Here is a 21,458-nt window from a genome sequence, read left to right on the forward strand (position 1 = left end):
GAGCGGGAGAGGGAGAGGGCTGTAGTATAGTTTTAAGTCAGATAATGTGATGCTTCCAGCTTTGTTCTTTTTACTTAGGACTGCTTTGGCTCTGTGGGCTCTTTTTGGCTGTATATGAATTTTCAAATCGATTTTTTTTTTTCAAATTCTGTAGAGAATGATGTTCATAGTTTGCTATGAATACCATTGAATCTGTAAATTTCTTTGGACAATATGTCCATTTAACAACATTGATTCTTCCTATCCATGAGCATGGGATGTTTTTCCATTTGATTGCATCATCTCTAATTTCTTTCAGCAATGTTTTGGTGTTTTGTAATTCTTATTGTGAAGATCTTCACCTACTTGGTTAGCTGTATTCCTAGGTATTTTATTCTTTGTGGTGCTATTGTGAGTGGAATTGTGTTCTTAATTTCCCACTCAACCTGGACATTGTTGTTATACAGAATTACAACTGATTTTGCACTTTGATTTTGTATCCTGAAATTTTACTGAAGTTGTTTATCTATTACAGGAGTCTGTGGGCAGAGACTAAGGGCTTTTCTAAGTATAGAATCATATCATCTGTGAAGAGAATTAGTTTGACTTTCTGTCTTCCTATTTGGCTGCCTTTTGTTTCTTTCTCTTGCCTGATTGCTCTGGCTAGGACTTCCAACGCTATGTTGAATAGGAGTGATGAAAGTGGGCATTCTTGTCTTCTTCCGATTCTCAAGGGGGATGCTTCCATCTTTAGCTCTTTCGGTGTGATGTTGGCTATGAGTTTTTTATAGATGGCTCTTATTATTTTTACAGTATCTCCCTTCGATGCCTGGTCTGTTAAGGGTTTTTAACATGAAGGGATGTTGAATTTTATTGAAAGCCTTTTGTGCATCTGTGTAGATAATCACGTGTTTTTTGTTTGTTTTAGTTCTGTTTATGTGATGAATTATATTTATTGATTTGCATATAAGCTTTTTCATGTGCTGCTGGGCTTGATTTGCTGGGTTTTTTTTAATTTAATTTATTTAATTTATTTATTTATTTTGAGAGAGGCTTACTGGATTGCCCAGGCTGGAGCGCAGTGGCATGATCTTGGCTCACTGCAACCTTCGCCTCCTGGGTTCAAGCTATTTTCTTGCCTCAGCCTCCCAAGTAGCTAGGATTACAGGTGCCTGAAACTACACCTGGCTAATTTTTGTATTTCCTGTAGAGATGGTTATTTGCTATGTCGGCCAGGCTGGTCTCGAACTACTGACCTCAAGTGATCTGCCCATCTCGACCTCCCAAAGTGCTGGGATTACAGGTGTGTCCATCAAGTCCCGCTGATTTGCTAGTATTTTGCTGAAGATCTTTGGATCTCTATTCAACAAGGGTATTAGCCTGAAGTGGTTTTTTTTTGTGTGTGTCTCCCTCAGGTTTTGATATCAGAATGATGCTGGCCTCCTAGAATATATTAGAGAGGAGTCTTTACTCCTCAATTTTTTGGAAGAGTTTCAATAGGATTGGTCTTCTTCATATGTCTTCTAGAATTTTTCTCTGAATGTATCTGGTCCAGGGCTTTTTTTCGGTTGGTAGGTTTTTAATTACTGATTAAATTTGGAAATTGTTATTGATTTGTTCAAGTATTCGATTACTTTCTGTTTCAATCTTGAAGAAATACTGTTCTGATATTGTTAAAAACAATAAAAAATTTAATAAGCGTAGAAAAGTCATATTTGTAAAATAAAGATAAAATAAACCTTTCATTGTGGGAAAGATAACTTGCAAATTGCATTTAAACAACATCCTTCTTTGCTTACAAGCCCTTTACATCAAGAGAAGATTAGTATGGTAGTTGGAAAAGCCTTCAGTGGTTATTATTATTATTATTAATAGTTATTATGAAGAACTTCTGTTTCCTATTTTTGTTTTCTGTCCTCTCTTTGTTGTCTGACCTCCTAACATGTGAAATAAGCAATCAGCCTCCACAGCTTGAGATTCTGCAACCAATTTCACATTGTACCACAGGCAAACAGTTGGAGACATGGCTTAATTGAGATTTAACTTCATTAAAAGCTGTATTTCTAAACTGGACTAGAGTTTAGAGAGAGAGAGAGATTATATATACATATAAAATAAGATATATATACATATATATATATAATTCTCTCCAGTCTTCTCCCCTCCCCCTCTCAACTATTGAGAATTGTTTGGATTTTGTATCCACTAGATTGTCAATAATTAGAAGACAACTGTAATCATTTCGCATATGAAAACATTTGGGTTTCCAAATGTATTTTTCTTTTTAATTCGAATTTGAAAGTCAAATAACGTATCTCTTGAAGGTAAGAGGCTCGTTGGTCCTGGTTGTGGTCTGGATATATTGTAATATTGTAGGAAAATAGAATGCAAATGTAAACATTTTACCTTCTAGTTCTTAACTAGAAATTACAGAAAAATTTTTAAAAATCAGATTTTTAAACTCTTACTGTGCTCCTTTTGATAGTACCTGTAATGCTCTAATATTAGTAAGTAGTATAAACAAAAGATTCTACCATTTTTTCTGAGACATAGCAAAATTTGTTAATGATATTGAAATACCAATCAAAATTCTGTAATATTTAAACTGTTTAAAAAGCCATTTTTCCTGTAGTATCCAACTGACTTCTGGCCCCAATAACTGAGAAAACAGATTATCCTAACTTAACAAATGAGATAATAAACCATACTAATTAAAGTCTTTTAATTCGGATAAGAGAAAAGCTGAGAATAATTTCAAAGTACAACAATGTCAGAATAGCTGTTATCTACTTGAAATATTTACTCGCTTAATATACTGCAGAATTTTACTAACCAAAAAGTTGCTTAACTGGAATTAGAACATTGAGCTATTCACTGCTGAAGAAAATTAATTTTAGGACAATTGGCATTACTCAGCTTTTCCTAATAAAAATTATAATTGATTAAATTGTTGATAGTTTAATAAATATCGTCTTCTAGTTTGCACAAGAAATATGCTTTAACATGATCCTTGCTATATTAATGTAAAGATAGAAAACATCTGCAAATAACAGAAAAATACTCTATCAGGGAATAGATAAGACTACTTTTCTATTACTAGTAGGACAGAATAATGGTAATGAATTTAAGTTCATCCATATTCTCTCTTCTACTCATATTCAATCCCCCACATATTCAATAGCGAACATTTGTGAACATCTGTTGGAGACTCTAATCTATATTCCTGAAGAATTAGTATGATGTTACCTGACCCATAATAAATGATCAGAATCTGAGTTTGGCCTTACTAGCACTCTTTCTAACATTACTCAAATGAATTGATATCAAAATGTAAGCTGTAGATTATTGAATAAGTTAAGCTAGGGTATATTGGCAACCATTTCAGGAAAAAAAGTCATATCTCTGCTTTGTATTTTAAATGTATAAAAGACAAAATAATAAAGTTACTGGAAACACATATACACTCACAGACATGTCACTTTATATAATCCTAGTTAGTGTAGAACATTTTGAATTTAATGCTAAAGTCAAAACAAAGTAAGAGATTGACAGATCTGATATCAAAAAAGGTAGTCAGTAGTTGCACAAATACAAAGGGCAATTTAGAGTGATTCTAACATCTGTGACATGTACAACGAAGATCTAATAATTTTAGTATACATATAGTTTTTACAAATTAATTTAAAAAATAAAATTTTATCACCCAAATAGAAAAACATAGAAAGTATATGACTGGGGAAACAAGAAAAGACAAATGAGTGGCTAAAAGAACAAAAAATTTCAATCCTCATGGTAATAAGAGAAATGTAAATTGTAACAAATTTATAAAATAACTTTCTTTTCTAAAATTTAAAAATATTTAAAATTTTTTTATTCTCAGTGTCAAAATGAGAGTTTTGTTATCTCTACACATTACTGATAACACTGTAAAATATTTGGGCATGTACAAAAATAAGAAATTTCTGTAACTAGATATGGAAGATTAAAAGTTACACACATTTTTAAATAATGCTACAATGAACATGAGAGTACAGATATCTCTTTGACATACTGATTTCATTTTTTAAAATATATACCTAGAAGTGGGTTGCTGGATTATATAGCAATTGTATTTTTAATTTTTTGAGAAACTTTCATACTATTTTCAGTAATGGCTGTACTAATTTACATTTCTATCAACAATGTATAAGCATTCCCATTTCTCCACATCTTTACTAACACATCTTTTCTTTTTTTTTTAAAAAAACTAATATCCATTCTAACAGGTGAGGTGACATTTCATAGTGGTTTTGATTTGTATTTCCCTGGTGATTAATGATGTTGAGCACCTGGGGCATTTGTGTCTTATTGGAAAAATATGTATTCAAGTTCTTGGCACATTTTAAAATTGAGCTTTTGTTTCTTGCTATTAAGTTGCATGAGTTCCTTATATATTTTGGATAGTAATCCCTTTTCAGATCTCGTGTTAATTACAGCATTATTTACAATAGCCAAGATACAGAAACAAATGTCCGTCAGTGGATGAATGGATAAAATATATAGAGTATTTCCATGAACGGAATACACTGTTATTAATTTTTAAAAGTAAATATGTGCTAATAGTTGAAACCACATGGATAAACCTAGAAGATGGTATGCTGAGTGAAATAAGCCAGACACAGAAAGAAAAAGACTGCATCTTATATATATGTGAAATCTAAAATAAAACTCACAGAGACTTGAATAACATTTGCCAGGAACAGGGCTGGGGAGGGAAAAGGGAAAAATGGGGAAATATTGGTCAAAAGGGTACAAAGTTCCAGTTAGGCAAGATAAGCAAGTTCTGAAAATCAAATATACAGAACGGTAACTACAGTTAACAATAATGTATTATATACTTGAAATTTGCTAAAAGGGTATATGGGTGTATGTTGAATGTCCTCACAATTTAAAAAAAAAAAGAAAATGGTAACTATTTGAGGTTACAGATATGTTAATTGGTCTGATTGTGATTATTTTAGTGTATACATATATCAAAACATCAAGTTGTACATGTTAAATATGTAAAATTCCTATTTGTAAATTATATCTCAATAAAGCTGAAAACAAAAAAATAAACACATAAAAGTTATACACATTTTAAACAAGTACTTTCTAGAGGAATATCACTCTCTTTTCTGCACAATATTTTTAGTTTACATTCCCCAGAAGCAGACTTAGAAACAAGATACAAAATGTAAGTAATTTATTTGGATGCTGATCTCAGGAAGCGTATGTAGAAAAAAGAACTGAGACAGAGAGGAGACAGCAGTAAATACAACATGTTCTTTATTAAGCAACTTATTACTACAAGCAATTGGAGCTTAATTCCTCTGGAGAACTCTGAGGACCAGTATAGAACGTGTCCCTCATAGTTTATCTCACTCAAGAGAGAGAGGGGCTGCTTCGTATTTATGTGAGAGGGATAATTCATTTCGCAATGAGATGCAGATGCTATTAGTTGGAAGTCAAGCTAGAGTGTATTGAAATGGTAAGACTCGAAAACGTGTAATGGGAACTGTTATGCCACCTTATATATAATTTCACCCCCTACAAACACACACACTCATACACACACATTATCTCACTCCTTCATTTATTTCTTCCTTAACATCTTATAACTACAAATTTTACTTATTTTTAAACTTACTGTTTATACATTCTCTCTAAAGTACCAGCTATATTAGAGAAAATAGATTGCCTAATTTTTCTCTGCTATTTTTCCAGTGTTTGATCTGACTTCCACTTATCACAAAAAATTAGTGAGAACTTTAACCCTGGTATATTTTAGTGAAAAACCCCTGGTGTTATACTTCACGCTTGGAAGCCCTTTGGTGGAAAGGGTAAACTATATTAACTCTGAGGCTGCAGTTAAAGGGCTTCTTATAAAGTTAAGGAACTTTAAATTTAGTGTAGCATAGTGGTTGAATGTTCTGGCTCTGAAGCTAAATTGGACTACAGTCAAATTCCAATTCTCCTACTTAATGGTTAAGTGACTTGAAGACTGAGCTCTTGATCTCTATGATTTTTTCATAATACCAGGAAACAATAATCATGCTTTTTAATGCAGTTTTTAACAAGGAAGACTATATTTAACACCATGTTTACTGAGACAAATGGAATAGGATGTTTATTACTTGGATGATAAAATCAATATACTATTTACTCAGTATTCTGATTCAACTTTTCCTGAGTAAATTTTCCCTCATAATTATCTCAGTTACTTTGTTTACTTGGAGCAGGGGTCATTGTAAACTTTGTCTGCAAAAGGCCAGAAAGTAAACATCTTAGGCCTTGCAGGCAGTAAGGTCTCTCTCACAACTACTCAACTCTGCTATTGGAGGGTGAAGCCAGTCATAGACAATATGTACAGGAATAGGTGTGATGGTGGTCCATTCAAAAGTAAAATACCAAAATAGGTGGTAGGCCAGATTTGGGCTATAGCTATTACTTTACTGACCCCTGGCATGGAACATATAGTCTAATGTTAAAACCGAAGATAAAATTATGCCAAATATTTTTTCAGAAGTATTCCTTTATGTAAGAATATAATTTTAAAAAGTTTTAGATGTTTAAAAATGAGTTTTTCCTTAATATTTCACCTACTAAATAAATAAAACAAAATCATGATATTATAACTTGTAGATTTTCACTTTATGCTAAAAAAATGTATCTGATATTTTTAGGGTTGTTTCAAATAAATTCATGTAAAATATTACCAGATAAATAAGTTTGAAAATGAATTGAATTCAAAGTAAAGGACAGGAAACACATCAACTAAGAAATATGCTGCACCATAACAGATGTTGTTTCACTTGAATCAATGCAATGAAAACCAAAGTTGAAGAACATCTGGAAAATTTCCCAAAATCTATATTTAGAAAAGCCAACAGTCTCTGTTCTTGATCCTTGAATCATTTCTAAATTATCATATCTTCCTTTATAATTTAAAAAATCTTTTAAGTGCCTCACTTAAGATGTGAAAAAAATACATATTTAACTACAGAATGAGAAAATATAGAGGAAAAGCTTAGCCTCATGTAAGAGTTTTGAAGGGCTCAAAAAAGGCCTGTCTGCGTGAAAGTTCATTTATTCATACTATACTAAAAGTTTGATATCAGAATCATTACTTTTAAAGGAATATTCTGTGTTAATAGACAAATACCCTGAGAAGAACTTTGTTTTTTTTTTATCAAAGTTACACTTTAGCATTAGTATACTATCTACTTTTTAAATAACAACTGGCTAAGAAAAGCCAGTTGCACATTCAATTATACAAATATAATTGAAGTTAATGAAGGAAATGTGGTTAGAGTGCAGAGAACGCACCACTGCATTCCTGTTTTCCTCTTTTGTTCCTAATAGTAGAGCCTATAACTCACTCCACCCTCAGACCTATCATTTTGTTATAGCAAAAGTTTTCAGCAGCATCTCCCGGGAATATTGCTAAAAGGTCGTTGCTTGGGTCCTACTTTAGATATATTGAAATTAGAGGAGTGGGTTTCAGGAATATGCATTTTTAAAAGCAACACAGATGATTCTGAAGCACAGTCAAAGTTAAGGACGACTGTTCTAAGACCTTCCCTGGGCATATCTTTCTACCTGGAGGACATTTCCTTATCCTATAGATAAAGAAAATTCTTAAGAGCAGAAAAAATTGAGTAAACTCATATCAGATGTAGGCAATCACTTTACCTCAAGATTGGTTGGCATTTTAAACATTCCAGTCCAATAAATAAAGTCCACCACCCTGTGTATACTTTTCTACTCAGGAGTAATTCTTCCAGGGTAATTTTTTGTTAACATCTTAAAATTAAATATGGAAATATACATGAATATTAAGATGCATATTATCCACTTCAGAATCTTAGCAAAATTTAGTTCAGGCTCAGATTTTGGTCAATTGATTTCTTGAAAATATCATCAATCCTATGTATGTCCTCAATTTTTTGGACTGGACCACATACTTCCATAGCCATTGGAGCTTGACAGCTAAGGCTTTTGCTGCTCACAGACATAGTGAAAATCCTGGATAAGTGAAGGATGAAAAATCCATAGTAATCAGAACTTTTTCGCTTCTAAGTGACAGATCTGGTTATGCAATGGTAAAGTTCAGGAATATCTGGGTTCAGAAAATGCTAGACTCAAGTTCTCAAACAATGTAATGAAGAATTTATCTCTCCAGCTCAAGGCTGTCCTGTTCCCTGTGCTACCTTCACTCTCAAGCAGACTATTTCTACAGAATAACATGGCTCCCGGAATCTCCAAACTTAAATTGTACTAGCTCAGGAGACCCCATGAAAAGATAATTTTCTCTTCCCAGTAATTCAAGTAGACATTACATAATTTGTTCTGATTGCATGAACTTGAAATCATATGCTTATCCTTGTTCCAATCATTGTGCCAGAAAGATGAAATATGTATATTGCCTGGATCTATTTCTTGTGATACATTTCAATCTAGAGAGGTAAGACTAGCTCCACCAAACCAAAAAAATGAAACCAACAATAATACCTAATGTTAAATTGGCACTATGTGCTAAACACACTTCTACATGCTTTATAGATATTAACTAATTTAATCCTTATTACAACCCTACAGAGGGTGAGAAAATATTATCATTTTATGGAGGAGAAAACCGATAAACAGAGTAGTTAAGTAACTCGCCTACAGTTACATAGTTGTGAAGTAGTAAAGCAAGGATTTGAAGCCAGGTAGTGTCGAAACAAAATTAACACTTAACTAATACACTATATAAAAGAGATAGTTGAATGGCCGTGGAAACATTATCCTGCTGTTAACAAAAGAGGGGACAATGTAAGGTGGCTAAGAATAAATTATGTCCACTATGTGGGACAGTCAGAAAAGAGCATTAATATTATTGAGTCAGTGGCAACGATAAAGCAAAATTTTTCTATTCGGTTGCCAGGAAATATTTTAGTTCAGAAAAGATTCCTGTATCTGCTTTTGATATTCATACTTTCTGGTGCAGTTTAATTGTTTCCTGAAGTCAATATCTTTACAATTCTATTTTAAAGAAGTTTTATTTAATATAATTTTACAGCAAACATTCACACCACACACACATACAATATTTCATTTCAACCAAGAGGAATTCTTTCTCTCTCCTTCACTGCAAAGAATTGCAGGATAATTCCAAAAGGCTTTTGTTGGAACCAAGTAGTTCATGGACAATTGCCTTCCTGGAACCAATGTCCATTTGAATCTATTTATTAAGTTTTTAATTAACAGCTATTGTTTTATCACAGGTGTGTATGTTGATGCTTTCCGCATGAAGGAATGGCGCCAAGAAAGTTAAATTGGAAAATAATCCCATACAAATTTTTTTTTTAATAATTATCAGTCAGAAACAGGAAATTCAACAACAGATTTATTATTTTAGAAAACAAAGCCACTGAATGAGAATTTTAGCATGGCTTCCTGAATACTTTCTACCATCACACTTCCCACCCCAACACACATACAGAAATACACTAACTCTTTTTATTTATGTTTCTTTATTTATTCTTACTTTGATATGTAGTTCATGGCACTTTCCTCTCAATTCTACAAAGGAAAATATCTTTGGCATACAGACATGTACTTGGCATTTTAAAAGTCTCCAGATCCAAACAGCTGGCAAACAGAATGTGAGAGTGAAACAGTCTCCTTTCAATCTTGGCAGAAACTTACATATTTAGAATCTGGAAAATGCCAGTTGCCTAACAGTACTATCATGTCCCAACAGAAAGTGGGAAAAATGCTGTATTTAACTTGGAATAGAGAGGGAAATTATACCTAAATTAATTACTTAAGTTTCAGTGTTTTCAATTTCAATGTTTCCATTCTTTAAAAAGAAAAAAAAAGACGCTTCGACTTTTTAAAGTCTAAGCAAATTCAACTTTCGAATCTGCAACCCTTCTACAAGAGTGGGACCATCAGCAACCTTGTGCCCACAAAACCAATTTTTGTGTAGTTCTCAGTACTCAATGAGAAGGAAGTACAGCTCCTTAAGTAGTTCAATGCTCTCTCATTTTCTCTTGTATTCTGAAGTATACTGCAAGCATTTTAACTTAAAGACTATTTTGTCTATATTTATGTTCCTGAGCAAAATATAAAACTTAGGAAAATATGGCTACTCAATGAATACTTGAATGAATCAAATAATAAAAAAATTGAAAGAAAATTATGTAATCTAAATGGTTTCCAAAGATTCATACAATTGTTATGGAATAATGAGAGAAATGATGTTATTGTGGCAAAAGCTCAAGTTTCTCTTTGTTTTCAAATGGCATGGACTTTTCTTTGCAATGGTTTGAATTTCCAAATTTCTCCTAATTTAAATAGGGTATTTTGTTCACCAGTTACCTATTTAGAGATATAAATACAAGAGTTGGAGAAGGACACTTACTACCATGCCCTAAAAATTTCAGAGAGGGGAGAGGACTTCTGCTTAATTCCACAAGAGAGATCAGTACCGTAGTGAAAACTTTCATTCTTCTCTCTTGCTGACTTACTCCTCCCTATGGCAAGAGAAGAAGCTTTAGCAACCTGGGACAGAGACACGTATTGGACCATACCACTCAAAAAACAGGATCTATATTTGATATGGTTTGGTTGTGACTCCACCCGAATTTCACCTTGAATTGTAGTTCTCATAATCCCCATGTGTCATGGGAGTTACCCAGTGGGAAGTAATTGAATCATGGGGGTGGATTTTTCCTGCGCTGTTCTAGTGATAATGAATAGGTCTCACGAGATCTGATAGTTTTATAAAGGGCAGTTCACCTGAACATGCTTTCTTGCCTGCCACCATGTAAGACATGCCTTTGCTCCTCCTTCATCTTCTGCTGTGATTGTGAGGCTCTCTAGCCATGTGAAACTGTGAGTCCATTAAATCTCTTTTTTTTAAAATAAATTACCCACTCTCAGGTATTTATTCATAGCAATATGAAAATGGACTAATACAGTAAATTGGTACTGATAGAGTAGGGTACTGCTATTAAGATACCTAAAAATGTGGAAACAATTTTGGAACTGGGTAACAAGCAGAGGTTGGAAAACTCTGGAAGGCACAGAACAATATAGAAAAATGTGGGAAAGTTTGGAACTTCCTAGTGACTTGGAGGGCTCAGAAGACAAGAAGATATGGGAGAGTTTGGTACTTCCTAGACAGTTGTTGAACGGCTTTGACCAAAATGGTGATAGTGATATGGACAATAAAGTCCAGTCTGAGGTGGTTCAGATGGAGATGAGGACCTTGTTGGGAACTAGAGCAGAAGTGACTCTTGGTATGCTTTAGCAGACAGACTGATGGCATTTTGTTCCTGCCCTAGAGATCTGTGAAACTTTGAGAGAGAAGATTTAGGGCAGAAATTACTAAGTGGCAAAACATTCAAGAGGAAGCAGAGCACAAAATTTGGAAGATCTGCAACCTGACCATATGATAGAAAAGAAAAACTCATTTCCTGGGGAGAAATTGAAGCCTGCTACAGAAATTTGCGTAAGTAACCAGGAGCCGAATGTTAATCACCATGACAATGGGGAAAATGTATCCAGGGCATGCCAGAGACCTTAGCAACAACCCCTCCCATTACAGTCCCACAGGCCTAGGAGGGAAAAATGGTTTCCTAAGCCAGATCCAGGGTCCCCCTGCTGTATGCAGCCTAGGGACTTATTGCCCTGAATCCCAGCTGCTACAGCCATGACTAAAACGAGCCAAGGTACACCTCAGGCTGTGGTTTCAGAGAATGCAAGCCCAAGCTTTGGCATCTTCCATGTGGTGTGGAGCCTGCACATGCACAGAAATCAAGAATTGAGGTTTGGGAACCTCTGCCTAGATTTCAGAGGATGTATGGAAATGCCTGGATGTCCAGGCAAAAGTCTGCTGCAGGGGTGAAGCTCTCATGGAGAACCTCTGCTAGGGCAGTGCAGAAGGGAAATGTGGGGTTGAAGCCCCCACATAGAGTCCCCACTGGGGCACCTCTTAATGGAGCTGTGAAAAGAGAACCACCGTCCTCCAGAACTCAGAATGGTATATCCACCGACAGCTTGCACCATGCACCTTGAAAAGCTGCAGATACTCAATGCCAGCCAGTGAAAGCAGCTGGTATGAGGGGTATACCCTGCAAAGCCACAGGGGCAGAGCTGCCCAAGGCCATAGGAGCCCACCTCTTGCATCAGCATGACCTGGATGTGAGACATGGAGTCAAAGGATATCATTTTGAAGCTTTAAGGTTTAATGAGTGCCCTATTGGATTTTGGACTTGCTTGGAGACTGTGGCCCCTTTGTTTTGGCCAATTTCTCCCATTTCAAACTGATGTATTTACCCAATGTCTGTAATTTAACCCCCATTGTATCTAGGAAGTAAGTAACTTGCTGTTGATTTCACAGGCTCGTAGGCTGAAGGGACTTGCCTTGTCTCAGATGAGACTTTGGACTATGGACTTTAGAGTTAATGATGAAATGAATTAAGACTTTGGGGGACTGTCGGGAAGGCATGATCATATTTTAAAATGTTAGGATATGAGATTTGGGAGGGATGAGGGGCAAATGATATGGTTTGGCTGTGTCTCCACCCGAATCTCATCTTCTATTGTAGCTCCCATAATCCCATGTGTCATGGGAGGGACCTGGTGGGGGATAATTGAATCGTGAGGTTGGGTTTTTCCCATGCTGTTCTCATGATAGTGAACAAGTCTCATGAGATCTGATGGTGTTACAATGGGCAGATCCCCTGCACATGCTCTCTTGCCTGCCAACACGTAAGACGTGCCTTTGCTTCTCCTTCATCTTCCACTATGATTACGAGGCCTCCCCAGCCATGTGGATCTGTGAGTCCATTAAACCTCTTTTTCTTTATAAATTACCGAGTCTTGGGTATTTCTTCATAGCAGCGTGAAAATGGATTAATACAATATTGAAAAGTCAATGTATTCTGTCATTGGGTGACTGGGGTTTGTCAGGTGGGTAATGATCTTTCATGTAACTGCTTAGCATACACTTTGTAGGTGGTTGTGAGACATTTGGTCTCAGGCCCAAAGACATTCTCTAACACTCTTTTTCCAGAATAATAAAAGTGATAGGTTGATCCTCTTCTGGCTCCATCTGTCCTGTCTCAATTGGCTAGAATTCAGAAGGAGGTTGCTCATGGAAGTGATTGGTAACACAAACTTACAATAGTACCAAGAATAATTAACTTTAAGGCTTAGAAACTACTTTGGAGTCATGACTGACAATTTATTACTTTCTGATTAATTAGATATTTGTGGTTGAGGATTTTCTAACCAAAAGTGTTAAAAATATTTTAATGATAATTTAATTTTTATTCTTTCAGGATTCAAAAGGCATTTCAGGAGATGATGTCAGTGAAAATGGCAGAGTAAAACTTCCCAAATTCTCTCTTCCATAAAAGCACTGAGAAAATAAATTAAAATTTCAGAATTAACATTTTGAGAACACCACACATAAACCAAGGATGTGCAAAATTTTGGGAAGCATTTACTCAAGAAAATAAAAAAGTTAATCTCAGTAAGAACAGCAGTCTATGTGGTCTTTTAACTTGTCCTTTTTTCTTTGTTCTCTCTCCAGCTCCATGATGACAATGAAAACCAATAGCTAACAGTCATGCTAAAAAAGCAGCAGCCTGGCAGCCACTGGAGGGGACAGAACAGGTTTGGAGTTACACTAAAGCCTCATTCCTGGAGAATTATTATTTGACTTATCTGGTGGCCCACAGAAAGGCAATCTTCCAAAGCTATCTTTATCTGAGTTAGAGAACCCACTTCAAAGTAGATTTATTCTCATCAACAAGTTGTGATGACCAAAGATTCAACTGGAAAAAAATAAACTGATAGCAATATAAAAAACATGTATCCATTCTTCTTTCTTTAAATTATTAGCCTTTTAAACATATCATTGTGTGTACATAGTAGTTGTATATATTTAAGAGGTACATGTGATATTTCAATACAGGCATTCAATGTGTAATAATCACATCATGGAAAATGGGATATCCATTCCCTCAAGCATGTATCCTTTGTGTTACAAAATCAAATTAAACACTGTTAGTTATTTTTAAATGTAGCATTAAAGTATTATTGACTATAGTCACCCTGTTGTGCTATCAAATACTGGAACTAATTCAGTCATTCTATTTTTTTTTTTCGTAAACATTAACCATCCCCAACTCCTCCCCACCTCCAACACTACCCTTTTCAGCCTCTGGTAACCATCCTTCTACTCTATCTCCAAGAATTCAACTATTTTGATGTTTAGAGCTCACAAATAAGTGAGAATACGCAATGTTTGTCTTTCTCTGCCTGTTTTATTTCACTTGACAAAATGATCGCCAGTTCCATCCATGTTGTTGCAAAGGACTGGATCTCATTCTTCTTGAATGAATAGTACTCCATTGTGTATAAGTACATTTTCTTCATCCATTCGTCTGTTAATGGACATTTAGATTGCTTTCAAATCTTGGTTTTTGTGAATACATCTGCAAGAAACATGGAAGAGCAGATATCTCTTTGACATACTTATTTCCTTTCTTTTAGGTATATATCCAGCAGCAAGATTGCTAGATCAGATGGCAGCTTTACTTTACTTTTTTGAGAAACCTCCAAACTGTTCTCATAGTGGTTGCATGAATTTATATTCCTACTAACAGTGTATGAGGGTTCCCTTTTCTCCACATCCTCCCCTGCATTTGTTATTGACTGTCATTTGGATACAAGTTATTTGAACTGGGGTGATATGATATCTCATCGTAGTTTTGATTTGAATTTCTCTGATAATAAATCATGTTAAGCACCTTTTCATATGTTTGTTTGCCATTTGTATGCCTTCTTCTGAGAAATGTCTATTCAAATCTTTTGACAATTTTTGGTCAGAGTATTAGATTTCTTTCCTGTAGAGTTGTTTGAGCTTCTTGTATATTCTGCTTATTAATGCTTTGTCAGATTGGTAGTTTGTAAATATTTTTTCCCATTCTGTGTTGTCTCTTCACCTTATAGATTGTTTTCTTTGCTGTGCAGAAGCTTTTAACCTTAATGTGATCCTATTTGTCCATTTTTGCTTTGGGTGCCTATGCTTGTGAGGAATTACTGAAGAAAGTTTGGCCGAGACAATGTCCTGGAAATTTTCTCCAATGTTTCATTTCTATGTGCCTGTTTTTCTGCCAGTATTATGCTGTTTTGGTTACTATAGCTCTGTCATATAATTTGAAGTCAGGTAATGTAATTCTTTCAGTTTTATTCTTTTTGCTTAGAATAGCTTTGGCTATTTGGTTCTTTCATGATTCCTTATGAATTTTAGGATTGCTTTGTTCTATTTCTGTGAAGAACGTCATTGGTATTTTGATAGAAATTTCATTTACTCTGTAGATTGCTTTGGGTAGTATGGACATTTTAACAATATTGTTTCTTTCTTCCATGCCATGAACATGAAATATCTTCATTTTATGGTGTCCCCTTCAATTTCTTTCATCAGTGTTTTATAGCTTTCATTACAGAGACCTTTCACTTCTTTGGTTAAGTTAATTACTATTTAATTGTATGTGTGGCTGTTATAAATGGGATTACTTTTTAAATTTCCTTTTTCATATTGTTCACTGTTGGCATACAGAAACGCTACTGATTTTTGTATGTCCATTTGTGTCATGCAGCATTAGTAAGTTTGTATCTGTTATAATAGTTTTCTTATAGAAGCAGGGTGACTGGGTCCATGAGTGCATGCTTGCACCATGGGGGGCTGGATGGCAGGGTGCATGTGCATGGATGCCAACTGGAACAGGGCCACAGGAAGTTCTGTGCGCATATTTCCTGGTGGCAGTGGGGTGGCCAGTTCTGCATGTGTGCACATGCCGGTAAAGCAGTGCAGGAGGCTGAAGATGAGTACATGGTAGCCAAGTGGTGAGGGTGGCTATGGATAAGTGCACACTGGCAATGTGATTGGGGTATACTGCAGATTGGTGTGCATCAGTGGAAGCCTATCTTCTTAAGCTCTCTTTTGTGCAGGCAGGGTCTGATGGTGAAGAGGATATGGTGGCAGCCATCAAGATGGGCCTTATTTGGGCATCTGAGGCTGTACTGCAAAGTAGGCACAGGCTCTAGTAGTAGCGGGTAGGCAAGGCGGCACTCAGATCAGACTGGCCCTTCTTTGTCTAGGTCTGACATTCAACAATGGAAAAAGCCACCTAAAGGAACCTGGTGAGCCTTCATGGGTGGACCTCTCTGGCTGTGTTTCGTGCATCAACTTCTCTGGGCTCTGCACAGGCTGGAGTCTTGTCCCTGCCACCTCTCTAAGCAGCTCTCCATGTCAGTTCAAATGTGCATGGGAGTCATGTGTTCTCCTGCAGCTAGGATTTAAGAGGTCCATGGAGAGAGCGGGCCACTCTTCATCTATTTATCCTACCCTTTGCCTATTTAACTCACCTTTTCCCCCAGATCTGCTGTAGGCCAGAAATGAGTCCTAATGCTTTTCAGCCTTGTGCAGGGCTCCTAGTTTCTTCCTCTTCATCCCAGGGTCTGCATCTTGCCTCTGTCTACTCTCAATGCTCTCCTTCTGAAGATCTGCTCAGAGTGTGCCCATCTTTGTGATGGTCTATTTAGTCAGTGGGATATGCTCTTCCTGGCTTCATTTAGTCAACCTTCTTGGTTTTCCACCCCTGCGCTATTTCTAAGCACCATTCACCAATTAAAGGACGTTTTGGTTGCTTTCAAGTTTTAGCAATTATAAATAAACCTGCTATATACATTAGTGTGTGCGTGTTTGCATAGAAATCAGCTTTCAATTTAGTTAGAAAAATACCAAGGACTGAATTGTATGACAAGAGTGTGTTTAGTTTTGTAAGAAATTGCCTATAATGGTTAATTTTATGTGTCAACTAGATTGGGCCATGGGTTGCCCACATAGTCAAACATTATGCATTTGTTTGTGAGAGTGTTTCTGAATAAAACTAACATTTTAATTGGTAGACTAAGTAAAGTAGATTGTCCTCCCTAATGTTGATGGGCCTCATCTATTTAGTTCAAGGCCTGAATAGAACAAAAAGACTGAATAACAGGTGCTATGGTCAGAATGCTTGTGTTCGCCCAAAATTCATATATTAAAATCCTAACCCTCAATGTGATCATTTTAAGGGTGGGGTGACTTTGGGAGGCGGTTGTATTATGAGGGTGGAGCCATTATGAATGAAATTAGTGCCCTTATAATAGAGACCCAGGAAAGCTTGCTTACCCCTTCCACTATGTGAAGCCACAGCAAAAAGGCACCACCATGAGGAACAGGCCCTAAACAGACATCAAATCTTTTGGCACCTGGATCTCTGAGTTTTCAGTCTCTAAAACTAAGCAAAAATAAATATTCGTTTTTATAAGCACCTAGTTTATGGTATTTTTATAGTAGTTTGAATGAACTAAAAAATATGGGAACTTCTGCCTGAATGTCTTTGAGGTGGGACATTGTTTATTTTTTACACCCTCAGACAGGAACTGAAAAATTGCCTCTTCCTTCAGGCCTGCCAGGGTTTGAACTGGAACTATACCATTGGTTCTCCTGGGTTTCCAGCTTACTGACTCCATATCTTTGGAATTGTCAACCTTCAATATCTGTGTGAGCTAATTCCTTATAATAAATCTCTCTCTCTCTCTCTCTATATATATATATACACACACACACACACACACACATAATTGTTTCTTTTTCTCTGGAAAACCATGTGAATACACTGCCAAACTTTCTTCCAAAGGAGCTGTACTATTTGCCTTTCCACAAGCAATGGCAAAGAGTTCCTCTGTTGCTCAACATTTTCACCAGCGTTTGATATTCTCAGTATTTTGGGTTTTTTCCATTCTAATAGGTATAGAGTGGTATCTTATTTGTTTTAATTTGCATTTTCCTACAAATATAGGATGTTAAACAACTTTGTATATGCTTATTAGCCATCTGCATATTTTCTTTGTTGACGTATATAAATCTTTTGCCATTTTTAAATCTAGTTGTATATTTTATTGAGATCTATTTATGTATTCATCTATTTTTAGACAGTCTCACTCTGTTGCCCAGGCTTGAGTGGAGTGGCATGATCTCAGCTCATTGCAACCTCTGCTCACCAGATTCAAACAATGCTCCCACCTCAGCCTCCCTAGTAGCTGGGACTACAGGTGTGCACCACCATGCCTAGCTAATTTTTCTATTTTTTTTCTAGATACGGGGTTTTGACACGTTGTTAAAGCTGGTCTCAAACTCAAGACCTCAAGTGATCTACCCACTTTGGCCTCCTAAAGTGCTGGGATTATAGGCATGAGCCACAGTGCCCAGCTTGTTTTACTGAGTTTTTAAAATTCCCTTTATAAGTTGGATAGCAGTCCTTACTAGATACATGCTTTGAAAATAACTTTTGCAATCTGTTGCTTGTTGTTTCATCTTTGAACAGTGTCTTTTGCAGGATAGAACTTGGTTATTTTGATGGAGATGAACTTATCATATTTTTTCTTCATAAATCATGCTGCTGATGTTGCATCTAAATTATCATCAAGCCCAAGGTTATCTAGATTTTCCCCTATGTTACCTTCTAGAAGTTGTATAGTTTTGCGTTTTATATTTACACATGATGTTTTTCAAGTTAATTTGTGTGTAAGGTGTGAAGTCTGTGTCTATATTTATTTGTGTGTGTATGTGTGTGTGTGTGAATGTCCAGTTATTACAGCACCATTTGTTGAAATGACTGAATTTTCTCCACTAAATTTACTTTGACCCTTTGTGAAAGATCAGTTGACTACATTTGTGTGGATCTATTTCTGGGCTATTTTTTATTGGCTTGTCTAATCTTTTCCCTATACCATACTGTTCTCATTCTTGTGGCTTTACAGCAAGTCTTGAAATCTAGTAGTGTCTTATACTTCAGTATTTTGTTGGCAATTCTGGATGTTTTGACTTTCTATAAAAACTATAAAATGTGTTTATAAATGTCCACAAAATTACTGACTGTGGTGTTAATTAGTATTGAATCTGATTGAATCTATCAGTCAGGTTGGGATGATCTAACACCTTCGTATGTCCTTATATGTGTACATTAAATATCTCTCTATTTAAGATTTTGTTTCATTTCTTTGATTAAAGTTTTTAGTTTCCTCATATATATATATAAATAAATACATATTTTGTTAGCATTACATTTAGATATTTCATTTTTTTATGTGAATTATATGTTCCAAAGTTTCCATTTACATTATTTAATATATCTAGTTTTTATTAAAACTGTAAGACATGCAAAGAAACAAAACATATGGGAACTAATAAGGGAAAGAACAATCAATAAAAAATGTTCCCGTGGAAGCTAAGACATTGGACTTTCTAGACAAAGATATTGAATCAGTCATTTTACATATGTTAAAATAACTACATGCAACCATATGTAAATTACTAAAAGAAAACTTGAGAATGTTATCTCTGCAAAATATAGAATATTGATAAAAAGGCAGATACTGTTTTATTAAAGAGCCACATACAAATTCTGGAGGTGAGAAGTATAATGAATGTAGTAAAAAATTTACTAATAAGCTCAAAATAAATTTCTATCCGGCAGCAGAATGAATTAGAAGCATGAAGATAGCTCAGTGGAGATTATCTAGTTTCAGAAAAGAAATTTAAAAAAATAATTCAGAGCCTCAGAGTAATGTGGGATACCATCAATCATACCAATGTATGCATATGGCAGTTCCAGGATATGAAAAAGAGCAAGCAACAGAAAGATAATTGGAAGAAATAATGACTGAAAACTTCCAAAATTTGACAAAAAGCGTTTATCTTTATATTCAAGAAGTTCAAATACTCCAAGCAGTATAAACCCAAAAAGAACAACACCTAGACGTACCATAATCGAACTGTCAAAACCAAAATACAAAGAGAGAAACTTGAAAGGAGCAAGAAGAAAGCAATTCATTGTGTACAAGTGATCTGCAATAAGAATAAAATCAATTTTCTTTTTAGAAACAAGGGAGGTCAGGAAATAATGGGATGACATATTCACAAGTGCTGAAAGAAAAATTATAAAGCAAGAATTCTGTATCTAACTAAATTGTTATTCTAAAATAAAGGCAAAATTAAAGTATTTCCACAAAGCTAAAACAGAGTCTATCACTAGCAAATCTGTACTACAATAAATACTAAAGGAAGTACTTCAAGATGAAATGAAAGGATGCTAAAAACTAATTCCAGTACACATGAAGAGATAAAAGAGCACTGGAAAAGGAAAAGGTAATTATGTATTGATAAAAGATGGTATTTTAAAAGTAATTTCTTCTTTCAATGAAGGATAAAACAATATGGAAGATCAAAAAGGAAATGGAAGTCTTGAACAACAGTGTAAACAAAATGTACCTAACATACATATATAGGAAACTCCACCTAAAAGCAACAGACTATACATCCTTCTCAGGTGCACATGTAGCATTCTCCAGAGTAGATCTTAAACTCGTATATAAAACAAGTATCTATAAATTTAAAAGGATTGAATTCGTACATAATATTTTCTCCAACCAAATGGAAAGAATACAAATCAGTAAAAGAAACTTTGAAAATTCACAAGTATGTTTAAATTAAACACTACCACCTTAAACAACCAAGGAGTCAACGAAGAAATCATACACAAAAAAATAGGAAAATAACTGGAGATAAATAAAAGTCAAAATCCCACTTACCAAAACTTATAATAAAATTAAGCTAAAGCAGTGCTTAGTGGGAAATTCATAATTCTAAGTGCCTGTATTATGGAAGGGGAAATAGCCAAATTAACTCAACTTTCTAACTTAAAAATTAAGAAAAGCAAAGAAAACTAATGCCAAAGCAAGCAGAAGGAAGGAAAATGAAGTCCAAAATAAATAAAGGTGATAAGAAACAAAATGTTAGAAAACAACCAAAAAATCGACTCTTTGTAAACGTCAACCAAACTAATCAACCTATAGCTAGACTGACCAAGAAAAAAATGCAATATACTAAAATCTATAATGAAAGGAGGAGACATTACTATCAATCTTGTAGAAATAAAAAGGATTTTAAGGTAACTCTCTGAAGGATTGGATGTCAACTTGTTAGATAATATAGATGTAATACACACATTCCTAGAAGTACACTGTCAAAACTGATGTAAGAGGAAACAGAAAATAAAAATAGAGGAGTAACAAGCAAAGAGACTGAGTTGGGAAAACCAAGACTTGCTACAAAGAAAAGCTCAGGACCGCATGGCTTCACTAGAGAATTCTTTCAAATGATTAAAGAATAATTATCACAAAATTTTAACAAACTCTTTAAAAAAGGAGAGAAATGAACACTTTCCAACTCATTATATAAAACCCGTGTTTTTTTAATTCCAAAACCAGACAATGGCATTGAAAGTAAACAGCAGACCAATATTCCTTATGAATATAAACACAAATATCCTCAACATATACTAGCAACA

Source organism: Pan paniscus, chromosome X (genome assembly GCF_029289425.2).
Source record: "Pan paniscus chromosome X, NHGRI_mPanPan1-v2.0_pri, whole genome shotgun sequence".
Classification (NCBI taxonomy): domain Eukaryota; kingdom Metazoa; phylum Chordata; class Mammalia; order Primates; family Hominidae; genus Pan; species Pan paniscus.